Raw genomic sequence first — 22,027 nt, 5'->3', positions numbered from 1 at the left:
ATCTGCTAAACACATTAGGGTTCAAAGTAGTGGGCGCCACCACACAAGGAGCTAAAACAAAGGGGGTCGGAATCTTAACCGATAGAACATTTGCTATTAGCAACCCACGAACTAAATCAGATCCATCAGGAGGGTGGGCTATCACCCAGATTCAACTCCCTAACAACATCTCTTTTACTCTTTGCTCACTATACGGGAGCAATGCTGATGATCCCGGGGTTATTAATCAGGTCTCAAATGAATTAGCACACTGGCCCACCCCGATAGTGTTATGCGGGGATTTTAACATACACCTACCAGGTAATTGGGATGTCAACACAACCTGGAAATACAAAGGAAGGAAACCCCAAGTCTTCCAAGCCCTAACCAACCTTTTACAAACTCATGGACTGATAGATAGTTGGGCGAGCAAAAATCCTTCACTACCTGGATATACTTTTTATTCGGCTCCGCGCCAAGTATTGGTTAGGCTGGACAATTTTTTTGTTTCCGCATCATTAGCTTCTAGTTTTACTATAGATATAGCACCCCGATTTATGTCCGATCATAATCCCATCATTCTTACTATAAGAGAGTTTGGGCAACCCAGAGAGGCTTCTAGATGGAGCTTTGAGAAAGCGTTATTATATGATCCAAGCTACATCAATCATATGCGAGGATGGATCCCAGAGTTCCTGGAGATTAATATTGGCTCTGCCTCCCAGATGATAGTATGGGACACTTTAAAGGCAGGGATTAGAGGTGAGACCCTTAGGTTCTCAGCTCAAAAAAATAGAACAGAAAAAGCCCAGGTCAAAGATCTCCAGGAAAAATTAAGAAAAATAGAAATGAAGCTAACTCAAACAATCCATGCAGGACTAGATTGCCAGCCAGTCCAGCAAGAAGCGATCCTGGATAGGGCGGAAATAGGGGCGGTGTTTACGGGTAAAATAGCAGCTAAGTGGGCAGCAGCAAGAGAGAAGACATATGAGTGTAGTGACAGTATTGGACATCACTTAGCTGTTAAGACGAGACAACAAATTACCTCTAATGAAATACACAAAATTAGATTGTCTTCAGGCACCGAGGTCTCCGATCCTAGCTGCATCCGACATGAGTTCCAGGAGTTTTATGCTAAGCTATACAAGGAAGAAAATTGCTGCATGACCGAAGTTCTAGATAGAAAGATTCTTGAATATCTTAGTGAGATCGAATTGAACAAGCTTAGCTTAGAAGAAAGTGAACTATTAGACCTCACCCCCACATGGGAAGAAATCCTGGATGCCCTCAAAAGTCTTCCTGACGGAAAAGCTTCTGGCCCTGACGGCATTCCTGTCGAATTTTTTTAAATCTTTGCCAGCCAAATCAAGGTTATATTCTCAGAAGTAATTACCTCCATCTTCAGCGGCACTTTACCTCCAAGCTCTTGGTCTAGTGCCAGAATATCTATCTTTCCAAAAAAGGACAAATCTCCACTAGATATGAGCTCCTACAGACCAATAACCCTCATCAACTGCGACTCTAAAATTTTCTCCAAGGTATTAGCCTCTAGAATATCTAGAGTAGTGGAACCCCTCGTTTCAAAATGGCATCATGGTTTTATACCTAAGAAAGGGACCACTGAACATGTCCGGAGAGTTATTACTCTGTTTGATGCTGCTCAAGTCGCTGGAGATCCGATGTCATTAATACTACTCGACGCCGAAAAGGCCTTCGACCGGGTCTCTTGGCAATTTCTTTGGAGAGTAATGGACAGCATGGGATTCGGGGGTAGGTTCATGCAGGCGGCGCAGGCACTTTATCACAATCCAACCGCTAGCGTCGTTATAAATGGACATCTGACGCAGCCCTTTAAAATCTCACGAGGTACTAGGCAGGGCTGCCCCTGCTCCCCGTTACTGTTTGCGCTCTACCTAGACCCTCTCATTAAACAAATAGAGAAGAATCACAACATTTCTCCAGTAACATATTTTCAAAACAGCTGTAAAATCCTGGCCTATGCTGACGATCTCGCCATCACTACTCCAGCTCCTGCCAATTCTATACAGGCCCTAGAAAGGGAGGCCCACAAATTTGGGATATTATCTGGGTACGCCCTAAATAAAAGCAAAACACAGATATTAGCAAATAATAAAATCATCTGGGCCGATGCTAGAGTGGTACTAAAGGCCAAATACCTGGGCGTACTAGTAACACCTAGACTGGAGGAAATAGTTGCAACTAATTTGGCTCCCCTTGCTGTACAGACTAAGAAGGCACTAAAACAAATAGATAATCTACATCTAACGCTGGTTGGCAGGTGCAATGTCATTAAAATGACCTATTTTCCTAAATTACTTTATTTTTTTCGCTGTATCCCTCTTGAGTTCAGCAAAAAAGATCTACTTAAATTTCAACAAATTTTTACCCAGTTCATTTGGTCATACGCTCAACCTAGACGTGCATTAAAACATCTTACTTTACCGAATGACAGCGGTGGATGGGCTTTTCCCAACATCATCTTATATTACTGGGCGGCAGTCCTTCAATACAGCTCAGTTTTGTTAAGAGAATCCTCCTGTGGAGTTGATCCGTCTTTGCCCTCACCCTTCCGGTCCTTGTTAGGGGAACAACAATGGGGCTGTCTAGTCCGAGAAACAGCCTATGGATATTACAACCGCGTTAAATTTAAGACGCTAATGAATTCTTATAAAGTTTTTCGCCATGTCCGGAAAACGTTTGGAATGGGTAGACATAACTATTATTCCCCTATAATTAATAACAACAACCTACCTGTTATATTTAGTTCATCTTATCTATCCGAATGGCATAGAGCAGGGGTTACAAAATTAGGGGACCTTATAACAACTAGGGGAATTGAGACCTTCTCAACTTTACAGACTAGATTCAAATTAAAAAGTCAAGACCTATTTAAATATATGGCTATTTACGATTACCTTGCCAGGAAAGTGGGAGGAGCCAACGGATTTGCCGAGGTTGAGCTTATGAACACTCTCCGGAATAACACCTCTACTCGCATTGGAAGTATATACCAATTAATAAACCCCTGATGATCTAGAAACTATTGCTTCCAAATGGCACACTAAACTTGATTCCCCTCAAAGCATATTTTTCAACTCCCTGTGTTTATCACAGCAAATCCTTATTTCGGCCAAACTACAAGCACAACATTTTAAAACTATATTTTTTTTGTATATGACACCTAGCAAAATCATGAAATGGGGATCTGGGAGAGGAACATTATGCTCACGCTGCTCTGAGATAGGGGCCGACTCTATACATATATTTGCAACATGCCCAACTATTAGTTCCACCCTACTCAGAATACAGAACTTACTGAGTAAAATAACAAATCAATCAATTCTTCTGAACCCTACTACTATTCTTTTGGGAACACAATCGGACTCCTTGAGAGTAAAAGAAGAAGGGCTGATATTTGTTGCAATGGCAGTATGGAGGATATGCATTTCTTCTGGATGGTTAGACTCAGAGTCCCCCTCCTATGCACAATGGTTGGCTAGATTAGTTGCCACATACCATCTTGAAAAATCTGTATATGCTAAGAAAGGACGAAGAAAAAGGAAGATGGGTATTGAAGTTTGGGGGGCATTCTCCAAATGGATTGATCAACAAGGGCAGGTGGATATAGAGACATAGAAGGGCCACCAGAAATCCACAAAACCTTGTCTCCTTTTACCTCTTTCTCTCTTCTTTCCTTCTTCTTTTTGTTTTTCTTTCTTTTTCAGACATATTCTCTTGTCACATTTTTTCCAGCTTTATCCTATTTTTTTCCTCATCTTTGTTTATAAGTATCTGTGCCATTGGTTTGTAATGAAGATGGAAGGTGGGAGGCGGCTGGGGGGGGGGGGTCATGAATTATCTTTCTTTTGTAACTTTGTTAAGACTCCGACTTTGTGAAAACCAATAAAAAAAAAAAAAAACATACCAAACGTTACAACGATTTCTTGAAAAATCGGCTTATGCAGTTAGGGAACTTCCCCTTGCTTGAATATTGATTTGTCCAAGAACTCATGTATTTTGCAAAGAACAACTATTCCCTAAGGTTCTTTCCTGACGTTATTATGCCCGACTTTACGTCAATCTATGGCATTCCTAAACACTTTCAAGGTATAAATATACCTTCACTTGCTATGGCAAACTACGGCGTTTCGGAGCAGTTCGACTATCTACTTGCCCGACGCAGCTCGCTCCAGCAAGTGCCGGAGGAAGCCGACCCTCCAGCTGATGCACTGATTAAAAGGCCTATCTCTCGCGAGAATCCAGCCCCAGTGTTTCCAAGCTCCCCTTGCGGATTGTTGGGAAATTGAGTCCTGAGACAGAGATACCAGATCTCCTTCATTCTAAACCAAGGTATGGAGTTGTTTAGAACCCAGAGAAACCTTTGGTAGATTCTTGGTAAAAACAACTAAAACTTAGGCTACACAATACTTACTTCTTCCCGCAAACTAGACTTAGGTTAGGTACATTGGGGTAGGTGTATTTAGAAGCAACAGTTGAGTATTTTAGTCAATGTTATTTCTGTATGTATTTTTATATGGCTTAGAAACCATACACTGCTTTTACAGTATTATTTTAGAAATACCATTCTCGTTGTACGCATTATACTTTGCAGTCTGCTTAACGATTGTAGCAGTTCACTTCTCTTGCATGAGAAAGAAGACTGTTCAATAAACCTTTTTATTGAAAATACCCGTCTCTCTATTTCTCTGCAAACTCTGTTGAACCGAAGCATGCACGATTGACTGAGTGAAATACTTATTTATTGTTTCCGCGATTTTTTAGATATATTTCTTATTCTTGGGATACAAAGTTGTCCTGTTTATGCGGTTGTCAGAAACTAATCCCTTCTATTGAATTCGAGAAAGTTTCTAGTGACCTCTGAGCTAGCTGGCACTCACTATTATGTTTAGTAAATTCGATAGAGACCTAGTCGACCTCAGCCCTACATCTAATCTATAGGATATAATATTCCAATGCGCAGAGCCTATTGGTAATATGGGAACTACACTACAGTTCGGGGTGTGGTCCGTGGGTGTGAAGGGTTTCATGGGTGTGTTGGGCTACCAGGAATTCTCTGATGCAGAGAGGGTGGAAATGAGGACGAGCACGTCTGTTTTCTCAGCATGGAGTTTCAGGCCACTGCTGCTCATCCAGGAAGCAATGTCTTTCATTCCTTCCTGGAACCTGCGTCTGGTTGTGTCGGTTTCCTTGGTGAGGGAGAGGATGAGTTGGGTGTCAGCGTATGATACTATGCTGATTCCAAGCTTACTGACGATGAGAACGAGGGGTCCATGGAGATGTTGAAGAGCATGGAGCTGAGCGATGATCCTGGGGTACTCTGCAGCACATCTCTGGGGGTTTGGAGAGGGGTAACGGGAGTCTCATTCTTAGGGTTCATCCGGTGAGGAGTGAGCAGATCAAGTCAAGGGCAGTTCCCTAAATGCCGTCATTCTGGAGTATTGCAGTGTGTGTGTGCGGTGGGAGAGGGTGTTGAAGGCTACAGACAGGTCTAGAAATTTGAGGGCCGCCGTTAGCCCCCCATACTGCCAGCAGATGGCCATTGAGGTACACCTATCCCATTACTTTGTGACTGTCTGGAAACAGTTCATGAGATCTAACTGTCATTTACACTTACTCATGTTATCAAAGGCAGGCTACAGGTGAAAAATGGTGAAGGGCAGAAAAATTGAAACTTTCTAAAAGTTTCATTTTTAAAATTTAGATTATGTATCCGACTTTAACATTAAAAAAGGGCTCTTCAAAACAATCCCAAAGAACCAAACTTGAAAGAGCTACCAGCTTTCAATTGGAAATTCTAGAATAGTAAATGGAATAATGAATTGCAAATGTAATCCTATGGGAGGGGCAGGGCTCACCGTAGTGAAAAATGAATTTAGGACATATTTTTACTAATAGGACATGTAAAACCTAAAAGTACATTTCCTACATTTTAATAACAGAGCACTCTGCCCAAAGTGCTACCTGAGGCCTGCCTTATGGATGCCTTATATGTAATGAAAGGGGAGTTTAAGGCTTGACAAGGGGGTTTAAATGCCAACTCAAAATGGTAGTTGAAAACTGCATCAGGCTGTAGTGGCAGACTTGGGACATGTTTTAGAATGCTACTTAAGTGGATGACATGATCAGTGCTGCAGGTCCACCAGGAGCAATTAGTTTACAGGCCATAAATATATGGTATACCACTCTAAAAGAGGCTTACAAGTATATTAAGTATGCCAATTGGGGTATAAGCCATTGTAGTAATATTTTAGGGAAGGGCCACAAGCATTTTATCACTGGTTTGCAGTGGTACAGTGCATAGTGTCCTCAGGCCAACAACAAAAAATGCAGTAAATAATGGAGGTGGTGAGGCAAAAGGCTTGGGGGAAGACCACCCTCAGGTTGACAGGTTTAACAGACAGCATCTCAGAACACACTGCTTGCATATATTAAATGCGTTCCTTCCTCCTTGGCTAGTGTATGGCTTCCAGTGACTGCTTGACTCTCCATTTAGCACAAATGTAAAGCTACTGATTTTATTTGGTCCAGATTTGACAAGAATTTCTTGTTTTACCTAGGTCTGTGTACTGTTTTCTCTGACATCTACAACAAATCTGAAAAGCAGTTGCCAGGGTACTGGTGTGGGGCTGTAAATATGAATGCATTTCTCATCACACAGAAAGATTGACTCTACATTCAGAAGGAAATTATATTCAAAACAAGGTGATAAGCACTTAACATTATAATTTTTTTAAACCAGGAAATTACATTAATATTAAGAGTACGCAGTATTACACATAATTCAAACATGGGTTTTCAAAAGAGAGTCTGTATATTTATGTATAGGTGTATCTAAAAGATGAAAACTGTGAAAGGCCGATGACTTGATGAAAATTATTTCTTTCTGATGTTTTCTTATAATGATATCACCACCTAAAATTATCTAAAGCCCTCAAATTTGTATAGGGAATCTGTATTGGTACCAATCCGTTCGAATCTATTACATAATATCGACAGACATAATATAGACATACAATAATATCGACACAAACATATCGAAAGCAAAAATATCGGAGTTCTTTCTACATAAAGGTAAGTACAAAAATATCGAAAAAAATATATAGTAATCCAAAAATATCGAAGTTAAAAATATCTTTTTTTAAATGTATTAATAATAATGTAAAAATAATATAATTTACCAAATTAAAAATATAAACATTAAAACATATAAAAAATGAATAACTAATACATACACATTTAAAATAAATTAAAACTACATATAAATTAATGTATATACTTACTCTACATATTGCAACAGTAGGAAAAGCGTTGGATAGCGTAGGGGTAAAAATTACTATTCCCACTCCAGAGGGTGCAACAGTAGGGAAAGCGTTGGATAGCGTAGGGTTAAAATTACTATTCCCACTCCAGAGGGTGCAACAGTAGGGAAAGCGTTGGATAGCGTAGGGGTAAAAATTACTATTCCCACTCCAGAGAGTGCAACAGTAGGGAAAGCGTTGGATAGCGTAGGGATAAAAATTACTATTCCCACTCCAGAGAGTGCAACAGTAGGGAAAGCGTTGGATAGCGTAGGGGTACAAATTACTATTCCCACTCCAGAGAGTGCAACAGTAGGGAAAGTGTTGGATAGCGTAGGGGTAAAAATTACTATTCCCACTCCAGAGGGTGCAACAGTAGGGAAAGCGTTGGATAGCGTAGGGGTAAAAATTACTATTCCCACTCCAGAGGGTGCAACAGTAGGGAAAGCGTTGGATAGCATGGGGTAAAAATTACTTCCCACACTAATCCCCCTTTAACAAACAACACACTACACATACAAAAAACCACCATTAATATAAATATCAATTAATAAATTAATAAGAATTAATATTAAATTGATGTAATTATAAATTAGCTAATTAACACATATTAATTGGCAATTAAAAATTATTTACCAATTAATTAACAAGATATTTACAAGAACAAACAATATTTATTAATAAATTATTTATAATTAATATTATGAAATAATTAAAAACTAATAACCAATTAATTAATTAACAATTAATTAACAATAAATACCAAAAAATAAATACAATCTTTTTAATTAATTTAATTTAATTATTTCACACACTATTCTCCTATAAACACACAACCCACTAAACATAAATAAATCACATAAAAAATGTAATTGTCATTTAATCACTTAATATTAATGAATTACCAATTAATTATTAATTAGCAATAACAACAAATTAAAAATATTAGTACATTAACTCTAATTAATTTAATTAACTAATTAATAATAAGTAATTACCAATTAATTATTAATTAACAATAACAAAAAATAATAAATACTACCACATTGACTCTAATTCTTTTAATTAACTAATTAATAATAATTAATTACCAATTAATTATTTATTAATAAATATTTATTAATCAATGTTTTTTTTTAAAACATATTAATCAATTCATTATAATTAAATTACTTCCCACCCTATTCCCCTATAAACCCACAACCCGCTCTGATACTAAAACGCAAAATGTAAACAAATTTACAAATTCTAAACATACATTAAAAAACATGTTTAACAAACATATAAACAACATAATAAAATACATAATACTTAACAAATTTTCGATATTACTAACATGCATACCTTAATATCGATATTCTGTCCATCGATATTATTGCACATCGATATTCTATACCATCGAAATTAAAACATCGATATTATTGTATATCGATATTTTAATTTCGATATTTTGTCTCTCTACCAATCCGTTCAATCTTTATGCTCAGCAGAAAAAAGTCTGTAGCAAGTCCCTTGCTTTGCATGACAGAGTCAAGTGATTATTCCCAGTTTTTGCGCAGTCACTAAATTCCTCATTACAAATGGCCTGTAGTAAGACTTGGCAATATATGACAAGTATTGCTGACATTACATGTATTACCACACCATAACTTAGAAGTTACAAGTTTAACACCTGTAATGAAAAATAGCAGGACGAAAACACAATAACCACAGTGATTTCTGTATGTTTTCTTCACATTTGCTGCTTTCACACCATGAAAGAAGCACCAGGATTGGACAGAGCAGACTCTCCCAGAGCTTCTATGGGCACTGGAAGCCTGCGCTTTCTACTACCCAGTTGTCTAAGACAGCTAGGCTAGAGAACTTTAAAATGCATATGTCTGGCTAGCCATCTCAAGATGGCCTGCCAAGGAGACATGTGCATTTTAAAGCGTGCAGTTCCCTGCTGCTGCCAACCGGCAGTGCTGTCCCTGCCCCGTCCTGACACTAGCGTAGGACTTGTATCTGAAAAATAAAGTGGCTGTAAATAGACTTTATAGCCATTTTTATTTTTCCGCGTTGGAGCTTATGGGGCGACACTCTGCTGCTCAAATGGATGAGCCTCCCCTGTTCAAGGCATTCGTGTGTTCTGTTGACAAACAAGAACTATTAAATAAAAGCAAAATGCATACATAAATACATTTCATGGACTTCCAGTGAACAGAAATGTATTATGCAATCAAAATAAACATTGTTACCTTTGTTAAATATCTATTTCATTAAAAACAATATGTTTCATTGTTATAATGATCCAATACCTTTTTTGTCCTGCAAGCGCAGAATCTAAATACTTCTTCAGAGCCCCTTTCGCCAGAAGATTGCCATACTCGGAAGTGAACCGAGCATCATCCCGTTTGGCTGGCGCCTGGTTATTGTTGCTGTTTTGGAGAGAACATATGAGAAAAAATATATTAATTTAAAATTTGACATTATCTGTGCACAGTGAGATGTGTAGCGATGAGTGAAAATAAGCATGTGGCAATTATATCGTGGAGTTGCTGAAGCAGCTAAATGTAATTCTGCTAGCAATTTACATACGTTGCTCTACAAAGAACTACAGATTTTGCACTCAGTTGAGGTGTAATAATTCTTCAAATATCTGTTACTCTAAATTCAACCCTTTGTATTTACATCAAGACACATGGGGGCAGATTTATGAGGCCTTTGCGCCACGTTTACGCAGCTGTTGCGTCACGCAAGGCGGCGTAAACGTGGCGCATCCCTACGACCGATTTACAACGTGACGCATCTAGGCAGATGCGTCACGTTGTAAAGCCCTGCGTCGCTTGTGGGCGTTCCGGCGCAGGGTGGGCGTTCCGGGGCAGGTGCGCCTCGCAAAAGTGGCTGAGTGAAATCTATAAGATTTCACTCAGTCACTTTCAGGCCAATGCTGCGTCAAAACCCTGCGCCTGCTTGAAGCAGGCGTAGGTCTTGACGCAGCATTGCAAAGATGGGGCACCCCCGAGCCTTGCTGGAGCTGCGTCGTGCTTGCGACGCAACTCCAGCAATGCGCCACCTTAACGGCACAGATGCGTCACACATCTGTGCCATTTTTGCCCCATGGTGCGCCGCATTGTAAATGCGGGGCACCATGGGTGGCGGAGCAGCGGCGCAAGATAACTGGCGCATCCCTGGGGATGCGCCAGTTATCATAAATCTGCCCCTTGATCTTTTGGTTTTCACTTACAAAATATTACCTGCATTTAACACCAGTCGGACAGTCAAAGGCAGTATGAATTCACAACAAATGTGAAACATTTCACTTTCATTCCTGTAATAGGAAAACTCACCTTTGTATGATCTCCGTCTAAGTACTTTCTTGAGATAGGAGCAACAAATGCCGTCCCGACGGATCTATTTTCGTAGCTTACTTGACCTGTTGTTTAAGTGTGGAATACCTTTGTGTCCCAGTGTGTTTTTCAGGTCTGGCATTTTTCCTAGACCTTGATTTTAATGAAATTGCATATAAAATATACTTATACTTTCAGCCAGCCCTCTTCATCCATTGATTAGTTGTGTCATTCACTTTTATCTTCCACTCCTTACAGCATACTGTGTAGGGGCAATGAGTCATGCTACTTCAGGTATTGGCTAACTTTACGGTGAGTTGAATTAATTCCCTTTAGTGAAAACAGAGTTTTTATGATAGACTGTTGGACCTCTGGTGTAAAGCCTGTAATTCTAAGCCAGGCATGCCTACGTCGAGAATGCTGGTATTGATTCCTCTTGCTGCAGTGTCAGCAGCATCAAGCGCACATACATTAGAACAATTAGAGCAGAGCTTTCCTTCTTGAACTAGCTCTTGTGCCATTTACTTATGTTCATATGGGAGGTACTGAAGTCGATCATCCATTTCATCCCAGTGGGCACTGTGATATATAGCTAAGAGTCCCCGTGTGTTAGCAATGCACCAGTGATTAGAGGCTGGTGCTGCTACTTTTTTTACCAGAGGAATCAATAAGCTTCACCAGATGTCTAGGTTTGCTCCTTTACAAGCATTGGAAACTACCAGGGAATCAAGAGGAAGCTCTCATTCAATATAAAACGATCAGAGGGTGATGTTTTATATTTTTCATCAACCCTGGGTGTTAAGATTCAGGCACAAACTGAGCTTTTAAGGTGTCCTCTCCATTTCTCATCACAAATTTCAAAATAAGTAGACTTTGACTAACTCTGTATGAAGACCAGAGTGTTTCAAATAAAAAATCATCATCTAAGGTGTACTTGTGCAGTGCAACTCAATCATGTGCTGCTGCTTGGAAATTTGCTCCAGATAAGATATGCTATCATCTGGAAGGGAGGGTTTTGTAGGGTGTAGGTCTGGAACATAACCCATGGGTGGATAAATATTGTAATCATTCCATGGGTCTCTAGGCAGATGAACATTGTCATCATTATCATCATCATCCCTATCTTCTAAAACAGGCTGTGTGTAAGGAGATCCCTGTGGTGTTATGTGAAGTGGATCTAAGCCTGGCAGTACTGGTAAAGGTGAAGTCGGTGGAGGCAGTGGAATGGATAGCAAATGTATAGGATTTGTAGCAATGTCCTTTTCTTTTTTTTAGGGGAATGTTGTCTCCAGTGTCCTGTGAGCCAAGTACATCTTGGATGGAGTTTTGGCCAATATGTGTACAGTATCTGGATTAATATAAATGTTCTTCTGTTTTGGATTAAATCTGTCTTTCATAAAGTCAAAGATTGGTTCCGGAGGGTATGAAATATGGTCTCTCAATTTTGGTGCAGAACGTTTTGGTGCCAAACTGGACTTGTCCTTGGAGGTGGAAGGTTTCGGTTCCAAAGCAGTTTTTGATTTCGAAGCTGAAGTTTTCGTCTGCTGAGCATATTTTTGTTTTGGGTGGGAGGATTCTGGCTGTGAACCAGATTTGTCTTTCGGAGTAGAATGTTTTGGGGCCAAAGACGATTTGTCTCGGGACAATACTGAGCCGGAAGGATTGACTATTTGTTTCGGTGCCGTGCCCAAGGGAGGGGCGTCAGAAACGTCGTTTCGGTGTCAACCAATGCACATAGGCATAGGTGGTGCAGAAGCCTTATGTTTAGTGATAAGTAACTTCTGAGGTACGGTTGTATTGGTACCCATAACACCCTGTCCTGCTGGAATGTCTTCTGACTTGAACTCAATGTCGAGGTCAGAGTTGGATTCTTCAACCATGAAGGCCTCATCTTCTTCTGCTGCTGCGCTTCTTGTTCGGACTCTTCTCTGAAGAGCTCCGGCATCTGTTGAGTGCTTTGTTGCTGCATATCTCGTCCTCAAACTCAATGATCTCGAAGAGTCTTTTTGAACTTAAACAAACGACAAGCCTCGCAGTCTTCTTCCTTGTGCTCCAATGATAAGCACAAATTACAGACCTGGTGTAGATCGATGTGAGGATACTTCGAGTGGCACAGAGGACAGAACTGAAATGGAATCAAAACCATCAGCAGAGAGATGGATCGACGTGTCTCTGTCCGGAGGCAGCCTACGATTTATTCGACCAAAGATGAGAGATTTTCTGATTGAACGGAAAAGGGAAAAATGTGTGATAGCAATACTGTTGAGGGTAGAATGGATTGTTCACTGAGGGGAACCTGAAGGACAGTACCGAACCAGAGAGGAGCAATACACGTCCGAACCAGATAATTGAAAGAAAACAATCTAACAATGGAGTCGAAGACCATGCACACTATCTCTGAAAGGAGGAGTCACCTTACCTCGTGACTATGAACGACTATATTGAATAAAAACAACGTGCAAAAATCCGGACCCAAAATTAGATAGCAGGAGTATGTAAAGCATGTGTACCTACAGCACACATGTCTCGAACTTGGAGTGACATTTTTTTTTTGTAAAAAATAGTATTTAAAAGATCAAACTACCAACCGTGGACGTCTAGTCATGAGAGATCAGGTGAAAGCCGAAAAATATGCCTGACCACGATAGAGCGCAGTTAGGATGCAAGAAGGGATTTTGCCTTTTCAGCGCTTACCATCGAACTTAAAAAACTTCTTGAGAAAAATTAACTTAGAATTTAAATTTCAGCAGGGCAAGGTTGCAGGGGTGTCCAATGAGGGAGCGATGTTGCCGGATAGCCATGGTTCAAAGCTGTAGTGAAGATTTACACGTTCAACTTAGTCGTCAAAATGGAAGTTGAAAATCTCCACTGGGACAAGGCAGAGGGATGTAGCTAAAGATAGTTCCATGAGGTTATATAACCCTTTGGCAAAGGACAGTTGAAATGGATTTGCTGTTGTGGAGAAGAAAGTAGCGGGAGAATCAGCGAAGCCAACTTACTGCCAATGCACATCTGGAGGTTAGGTGAATAGGATGGTCCCGTTATTATCCTGGTTCTCAATTCTCAGAGCTGTTTTGAGCAAAAATGTCCCCACTTTGGATTTTGGTTATCAGGGCACCTTTAGCCCCACTTCCAAGGGTCCAGGAGTCCGGACTCACCCAGGCTTGGTACAAATGCAGGTTCAAGATAGAAGAAGCCTTTTGTGTATTTTTGGACCAGAACAGGAGGCAAGCATAATAGCCCTCATGAGTCACTCTGGAGTTCCTTGGACAGTTGAAGATCAGGGGCCATATGTAGAAGGCCTAATTGCACTCGCAAATGCTGAAATTCACAGAATTTCAGCATTTGCAATTGCAATTAGGGCAGTGTGCTATGTAGCACACAAAAACACACATGCAAGATAAGGAATCACAAAATGTGTGATTCCTTATTTTGCTATTGCATTTAAGGAATCGCAAATGGCGATTGCTTAAATGCAATGTAGGAAGCATCCAAGTTGTGCAAATTTTGGCTTAAGGAATCGCAAAATACCATCAACTTCAGGTTGGTGGTATTTTTCGATTTCTTTGAAAAAATGCACTTTTTGGCATTCTAGCCCATAGGAATGAATGAGAAGGTATTCCTTATTTGCGAACCTCAAATTGTGATTCACAAATAAGGTATACGTGGGATTCGCAAAATATTTTGCTAATCCTACCTATATTGCGTTTTGCAATTCTCTAATTGCGATTCCCAAAAAATCTAAATATGAAAATCGCAAAACACAAATTACCTACATATGGCCCCAAGTCCTTGTACAAAGGCAGAAGGAAGAAGAGTACCAGAACAAATAGGGAAGCAATCCAACAAGTCAACTGTCTTATAGAGCAAAAGTCCAGCTGAGTGGCAGTCCTTCCATCAGCACAGAAGTCCTTCTTTCTGGCAGACTACTACAGGTCAAGAAGAATTTTGAAGAATTGGCATCTGAGGCCCTACTTGTATCCCCTGGTGCCCTAGTTCTGGTAGAGGAGACAAGCTTCTAGACAGAGGCTTTAACATGCATGAAAATTTCTCGACTCCCGTGAACTGGCTCTAAGCTGTCTGCAGTGAAATGCAGAGTTGTTAGGCCCTTTGTTTGAAGGCAGAGCACAGGCTAAGAGTTTTAGGTTGTGCTGTGCTCAGCTTCAATCAACCAATTAGGTATTTGTGAAGTGTGCTACTCACCTGTGAGGGTCTCCAGGTATGGGGGGATAAGGGGAGTAGTTTGTGCAGCTCCATATCATCCAAAGAGCCAGGACTTGAGGTTTTTCCTGAATGCTTGCAGATTTTTAGATTGTCTGACACTGCGGGGGAGTTTGTTCCAGGTCTAGGCCATTATCTAGGAGAAGGCTCTTCCTCCCAATCTGGCTCTGCAGATGGGTTTGATTTCGGCCAGGGGGAGGTTGGCAGTTGCGGAGGCTACTTTGGGGTAAATAGAAGAAAACTCTTTCGTTTAGGTATTGAGGTCCAGTGTTGTGGAGGGATTTGTAGGTGTGCGTGAGCAGGATGAAGGTTACTCTTTTTTCGATGGGGAGTCAATAGAAGTCTCGTAGATGCAAAGTGATGTGGTATTGTCATGGGTTGCAAAGGACGAGTCTGGCAGCGGTGTTCTGGAGGGTCTGGAGTCTGTGGAGTAGGGATTTGTTGATCCTGGCATAGAAGACATTTCTGTAGTCTAGTCTGCTGGTCATGAGTTCATGGTGATGGCCTTTCTGGATTCAGGGGATTCAATTTAAGGTGTTTTGGAGGTTGTGGACAGTGTTGAAGCACCTGGAGAAGATGGCATTGATCTGTTGGGTCATGGTGAGGGAGGAGTCGAGTATGAAGCTGGGGTTGTGTTGTGTGCCATTTAGAGATCCAAATGAGTTTTCCAGATTCATGCCCTTATATGTGTACAATTCACATTGCCCTTATATAGGCATAGAAATCAATCCCTTATTTAGGCATAGACCAGGCAGACCAAATACAGGCATGGCTACTTCCATTCATACCAAACGTTACAACGATTTCTTGAAAAATCGGCTTATGCAGTTAGGGAACTTCCCCTTGTTTGAATATTGATTTTTCCAAGAACTCATGTATTTTGCAAAGAACAACTATTCCCTAAGGTTCTTTCCTGACGTTATTATGCCCGACTTTACGTCAATCTATGGCATTCCTAAACACTTTCAAGGTATAAATATACCTTCACTTGCTATGGCAAACTACGGCGTTTCGGAGCAGTTCGACTATCTACGTGCCCGACGCAGCTCGCTCCAGCAAGTGCCGAAGGAAGCCGACCCTCCAGCTGATGCACTGATCAAGAGGCCTATCTCTTGCGAGAATCCAGCCCCAGTGTTTCCAAGCTCCCCTTGCGGATTGTTGGGAAATTGAGTCCTGAGACAGAGATACCAGATCTCCTTCATTCTAAACCAAGGTATGGAGTTGATTAGAACCCAGAGAAACCTTTGGTAGATTCTTGGTAAAAACAACTAAAACTTAGGCTACACAATACTTACTTCTTCCGGCAAACTAGACTTAGGTTAGGTACATTGGGGTAGGTGTATTTAGAAGCAACAGTTGAGTATTTTAGTCAATGTTATTTCTGTATGTATTTTTATATGGCTTAGAAACCATACACTGCTTTTACAGTATTATTTTAGAAATACCATTCTCGTTGTATGCATTATACTTTGCAGTCTGCTTAACGATTGTAGCATTTCACTTCTCTTGCATGAGAAAGAAGACTGTTCAATAAACCTTTTTATTGAAAATGCCCATCTCTCTATTTCTCTGCAAACTCTGTTGAACCGAAGCATGCACGATTGACTGAGTGAAATACTTATTTATTGTTTCCGCGATTTTATAGATATATTTCTTATTCTTGGGATACAAAGTTGTCCTGTGTATGCGGTTGTCAGAAACTAATCCCTTCTTGTGAATTCGAGAAAGTTTCTAGTGACCTCTGAGCTAGCTGGCACTCACTATTATGTTTAGTAAATTCGATAGAGACCTAGTCGACCTCAGCCCTACATCTAATCTATAGGATATAATATTCCAATGCGCAGAGCCTATTGGGAATATGGGAACTACACTACAGTTGGGGGTGTGGTCCGTGGATGTGGAGGGTTTCGTGGGTGTGTTGGGCTACCAGGAATTCTCTAATGCAGAGAGGGTGGATATGAGGACGAGCACGTCTGTTTTCTCAGCATGGAGTTTCAGGCTACTGCTGCTCATCCAGGAAGCAATGTCTTTCATTCCTTCCTGGAACCTGCGTCTGGTTGTGTCGGTTTCCTTGGTGAGGGAGAGGATGAGTTGGGTGTCAGCGTATGATACTATGCTGATTCCAAGCTTTCTGACGATGACGACGAGGGGTCCATGGAGATGTTGAAGAGCATGGAGCTGAGCGATGATCCTGGGGTACTCTGCAGCACATCTCTGGGGGTTTGGAGAGGGGTAACTGGAGTCTCATTCTTAGGGTTCATCCGGTGAGGAGTGAGCAGATCAAGTCAAGGGCAGTTCCCTGAATGCCGTCATTCTGGAGTATTGCAGTGTGTGTGTGGTGGGAGAGGGTGTTGAAGGCGACAAACAGGTCTAGAAAGTTGAGGGCCGCCTTTAGCCCCCCATACTGCCAGCAGATGGCCATTGAGGTACACCTATCCCATTACTTTGTGACTGTCTGGAAGCAGTTCATGAGATCTAACTGTCATTTACACTTACTCATGTTATCAAAGGCAAGCTACAGGTGAAAAATGGTGAAGGGCAGAAAAATTGAAACTTTCTAAAAGTTTCATTTTTAAAATTTAGATTATGTATCCGACTTTAACATTAAAAAAGGGCTCTTCAAAACAATCCCAAAGACACCAAACTTGAACGAGCTACCAGCTTTCAATTGGAAATTCTAGAATAGTAAATGGAATAATGAATTGCCAATGTAATCCTATGGGAGGGGCAGGGCTCACCGTAGTGAAAAATGAATTTAGGACATATTTTTACTAATAGGACATGTAAAACCTAAAAGTACATTTCCTACATTTTAATAACAGAGCACTCTGCCCAAAGTGCTACCTGAGGCCTGCCTTATGGATGCCTTATATGTAATGAAAGGGGAGTTTAAGGCTTGACAAGGGGGTTTAAATGCCAACTCAAAATGGAAGTTGAAAACTGCATCAGGCTGCAGTGGCAGACTTGGGACATGTTTTAGAATGCTACTTAAGTGGATGACATGATCAGTGCTGCAGGCCCACCAGTAGCAATTAGTTTACAGGCCATAAATATATGGTATACCACTCTAAAAGAGGCTTACAAGTATATTAAGTATGCCAATTGGGGTATAAGCCATTGTAGTAATATTTTAGGGAAGGGCCACAAGCATTTTATCACTGGTTTGCAGTGGTACAGTGCATAGTGTCCTCAGGCCAACAACAAAAAATGCAGCAAATAATGGAGGTGGTGAGGCAAAAGGCTTGGGGGAAGACCACCCTCAGGCTGACAGGTTTAACACACAGCATCTCAGAACACACTGCTTGCATATATTAAATGCTTTCCTTCCTCCTTGGCTAGTGTATGGCTTCCAGTGACTGCTTGACTCTCCATTTAGCACAAATGTAAAGCTACTGATTTTATTTGGTCCAGATTTGACAAGAATTTCTTGTTTTACCTAGGTCTGTGTACTGTTTTCTCTGACATCTACAACAAATCTGAAAAGCAGTTGCCAGGGTACTGGTGTGGGGCTGTAAATATGAATGCATTTCTCATCACACAGAAAGATTGACTCTACATTCAGAAGGAAATTATATTCAAAACAAGCTAATAAGCACTTAACATTATAATTTTTTAAAACCAGGAAATTACATTAATATTAAGAGTAAGCAGTATTACACATAATTCAAACATGGGTTTTCAAAAGAGAGTCTGTATATTTTTGTATAGGTGTATCTAAAAGATGAAAACTGTGAAAGGCCGATGACTTGATGAAAATTATTTCTTTCTGATGTTTTCTTATCATGATATCACCACCTAAAATTATCTAAAGCCCTCAAATTTGTATAGGGAATCTGTATTGGTACCAATCCGTTCGAATCTATGACATAATATCGACAGACATAATATAGACATACAATAATATCGACACAAAAATATCGAAAGCAAAAATATCGGAGTTCTATCCACATAAAGGTAAGTACAAAAATATCGAAAAAAATATATAGCAATACAAAAATATCGAAGTTAAAAATATCTTTTTTTAAAATGTATTAATAATAATGTAAAAATAATATAATTTACCAAATTAAAAATATAAACATTAAAACATATAAAAAATGAATAACTAATACATACACATTTAAAATAAATTAAAACTACATATAAATTAATGTGTATACTTACTCTACATATTGCAACAGTAGGAAAAGCGTTGGATAGCGTAGGGGTAAAAATTACTATTCCCACTCCAGAGGGCGCAACAGTAGGGAAAGCGTTGGATAGCGTAGGGGTAAAATTACTATTCCCACTCCAGAGGGTGCAACAGTAGGGAAAGCGTTGGATAGCGTAGGGGTAAAAATTACTATTCCCACTCCAGTGAGTGCAACAGTAGGGAAAGCGTTGGATAGCGTAGGGGTAAAAATTACTATTCCCACTCCAGAGAGTGCAACAGTAAGGAAAGCGTTGGATAGCGTAGGGGTAAAAATTACTACAAACATGCAATAGATCCTGAGCTAAGGACTTATTGCATGTTTGTATCGATTAACTGTGGCCCCTTGGTGTCGCAGGTTTTGACTCTGGTGGGGTGACCAGAATCTGATCCTTTTGAGCTTATCAAATATTGTGACTGTATTAATATTTTCTCTTCCCAGCGCAAATTATCCCCTATCACCCCTTTCTGTTGCTGTTGTATTGTAAAAATTACTATTCCCACTCCAGAGAGAGCAACAGTAGGGAAAGCGTTGGATAGCATAGGGGTAAAAATTACTATTCCCACTCCAGAGAGTGCAACAGTAGGGAAAGCGTTGGACAGCGTAGGGGTAAAAAATTACTATTCCCACTCCAGAGGGTGCCACAGTAGGGAAAGTGTTGGATAGCGTATGGGTAAAAATTACTATTCCCACTCCAGAGAGTGCAACAGTAGGGAAAGCGTTGGATAACGTAGGGGTAAAAATGAATATTCCCACTCCAGAGAGTGCAACAGTAGGGAAAGCGTTGGATAGCGTAGGGATAAAAATTACTATTCCCACTCCAGAGAGTGCAACAGTAGGGAAAGCGTTGGATAGTGTAGGGGTAAAAATTACTATTCCCACTCAAGAGGGTGCAACAGTAGGGAAAGCGTTGGATAGCGTAGGGGTGAAAATTACTATTCCCACTCAACAGAGTGCAACAGTAGAGAAAGCGTTGGATAGCGTAGGGGTAAAAATTACTATTCCCACTCCTAAGAGTGCAACAGTAGGGAAAGCGTTGGATAGCGTAGGGGTAAAAATTACTATTCCCACTCCAGAGAGTGCAACAGTAGGGAAAGCGTTGGATAGCGTAGGGGTAAAAATTACTATTCCCACTCCAGAGGGTGCAACAGTAGAGAAAGCATTGGATAGCGTAGGGGTAAAAATTACTATTCTCACTCCAGAGAGTGCAACAGTAGGGAGAACGTTGGATAGCGCAGGGGTAAAAATTACTATTCCCACTCCAGAGAGTGCAATAGTAAGGAAAGCGTTGGATAGCGTAGGGGTAAAAATGACTATTCCTACTCCAGAGGGTGCAACAGTAGAGAAAGTGTTGGACAGCGTAGGGGTAAAATTTACTATTCCCACTCCAGAGAGTGCAACAGTAGGGAAAGCGTTGGATAGCGTAGGGATAAAAAATACTATTCCCACTCCAGAGAGTGCAACAGTAGGGAAAGTGTTGGATAGCGTAGGGATAAAAATTACTATTCCCACTCCAGGGAGTGCAACAGTTGAGAAAGCGTTGGACAGTGTAGGGGTAAAAATTACTATTCCCACTCCAGAGAGTGCAACAGTAGGGAAAGCGTTGGATAGCGTAGGGATAAAAATGACTATTCCCACTCCAGAAAGTGCAACAGTAAGGAAAGCGTTGGATAGCGTAGGGATAAAAATGACTATTCCCACTCCAGAGAGTGCAACAGTAGGGAAAGCGTTGGATAGCGTAGGGTTAAAATTACTATTCCCACTCCAGAGGGTGCAACAGTAGGGAAAGCGTTGGATAGCGTAGGGGTAAAAATTACTATTCCCACTCCAGAGAGTGCAACAGTAGGGAAAGCGCTGGATAGCGTAGGGGTAAAAATTACTATTCCCACTCCAGAGGGTGCAACAGTAAGGAAAGCGTTGGATAGCATGGGGGTAAAAATTACTTCCCACACTAATCCCCCTTTAACACACAACACACTACACATACAAAAAAACCACCATTAATATAAATATCAATTAATAAATTAATAAGAATTAATATTAAATTGATGTAACTATAAATTAGCTAATTAACACATATAAATTGCCAATTAAAAATTATTTACCAATTAATTAACAAGATATTTACAAGAACAAACAATATTTATTAATAAATGATTTATAATTAATATTATGAAATAATTAAAAAACTAATAACCAATTAATTAACAATTAATTAACAATAAATACCAAAAAATAAATACAATCTTTTTAATTAATTTAATTTAATTATTTCACACACTATACTCCTATAAACACACAACCCACTACACATAAATAAATCACATAAAAAATGTAATTGTCATTTAATCACTTAATATTAATGAATTACCAATTATTTATTAATTAGCAATAACAACAAATGAAAAATATTAGTACATTAACTCTAATTAATTTAATTAACTAATTAATAATAAGTAATTACCAATTAATTATTAATTAACAATAACAAAAAATAATAAATACTACTACATTAACTCTAATTCTTTTAATTAACTAATTAATAATAATTAATTACCAATTAATTATTAATTAATAAATATTTATTAATCAAAAATATTTTTTTAAACATATTAATCAATTCATTATAATTAAATTACTTCCCACCCTATTCCCCTATAAACCCACAACCCGCTCTGATACTAAAACGCAAAATGTAAACAAATTTACAAATTCTAAACATACATTAAAAAACATGTTTAACAAACATATAAACAACATAATAAAATACATAATACTTAACAAATTTTCGATATTACTAACATGCAGACCTTAATATCGATATTCTGTCCATCGATATTATTGTACATCGATATTCTATACCATCGAAATTAAAACATCGATATTATTGTATATCGATATTTTAATTTCGATATTTTGTCTCTCTACCAATCCGTTCAATCTTTATGCTCAGCAGAAAAAAGTCTGT

The 22,027-nt window shown here is 39.6% G+C and overlaps 1 long non-coding RNA gene across 1 annotated transcript in view; it reads right to left on the bottom strand.

Moving 5' to 3' along the window:
* Window positions 1-9,706: 9,706 nt before the first annotated feature.
* LOC144761659 (uncharacterized) overlaps window positions 9,707-22,027 on the bottom strand; it is a 37,081-nt gene continuing 24,760 nt past the window's right edge. Inside the window, exon 4 of the long non-coding RNA XR_013595835.1 lies at window positions 9,707-9,736. This is a non-coding gene — a long non-coding RNA (uncharacterized LOC144761659). The remainder of the gene's footprint in view (window positions 9,737-22,027) is intronic.

The sequence above is a fragment of the Lissotriton helveticus genome, chromosome 6 (assembly GCF_964261635.1).
Source record: "Lissotriton helveticus chromosome 6, aLisHel1.1, whole genome shotgun sequence".
NCBI classification, from domain to species: domain Eukaryota; kingdom Metazoa; phylum Chordata; class Amphibia; order Caudata; family Salamandridae; genus Lissotriton; species Lissotriton helveticus.
Note: the sequence above shows the minus strand (reverse complement) of the source record. Positions and strands in the feature narration are given on the sequence as shown.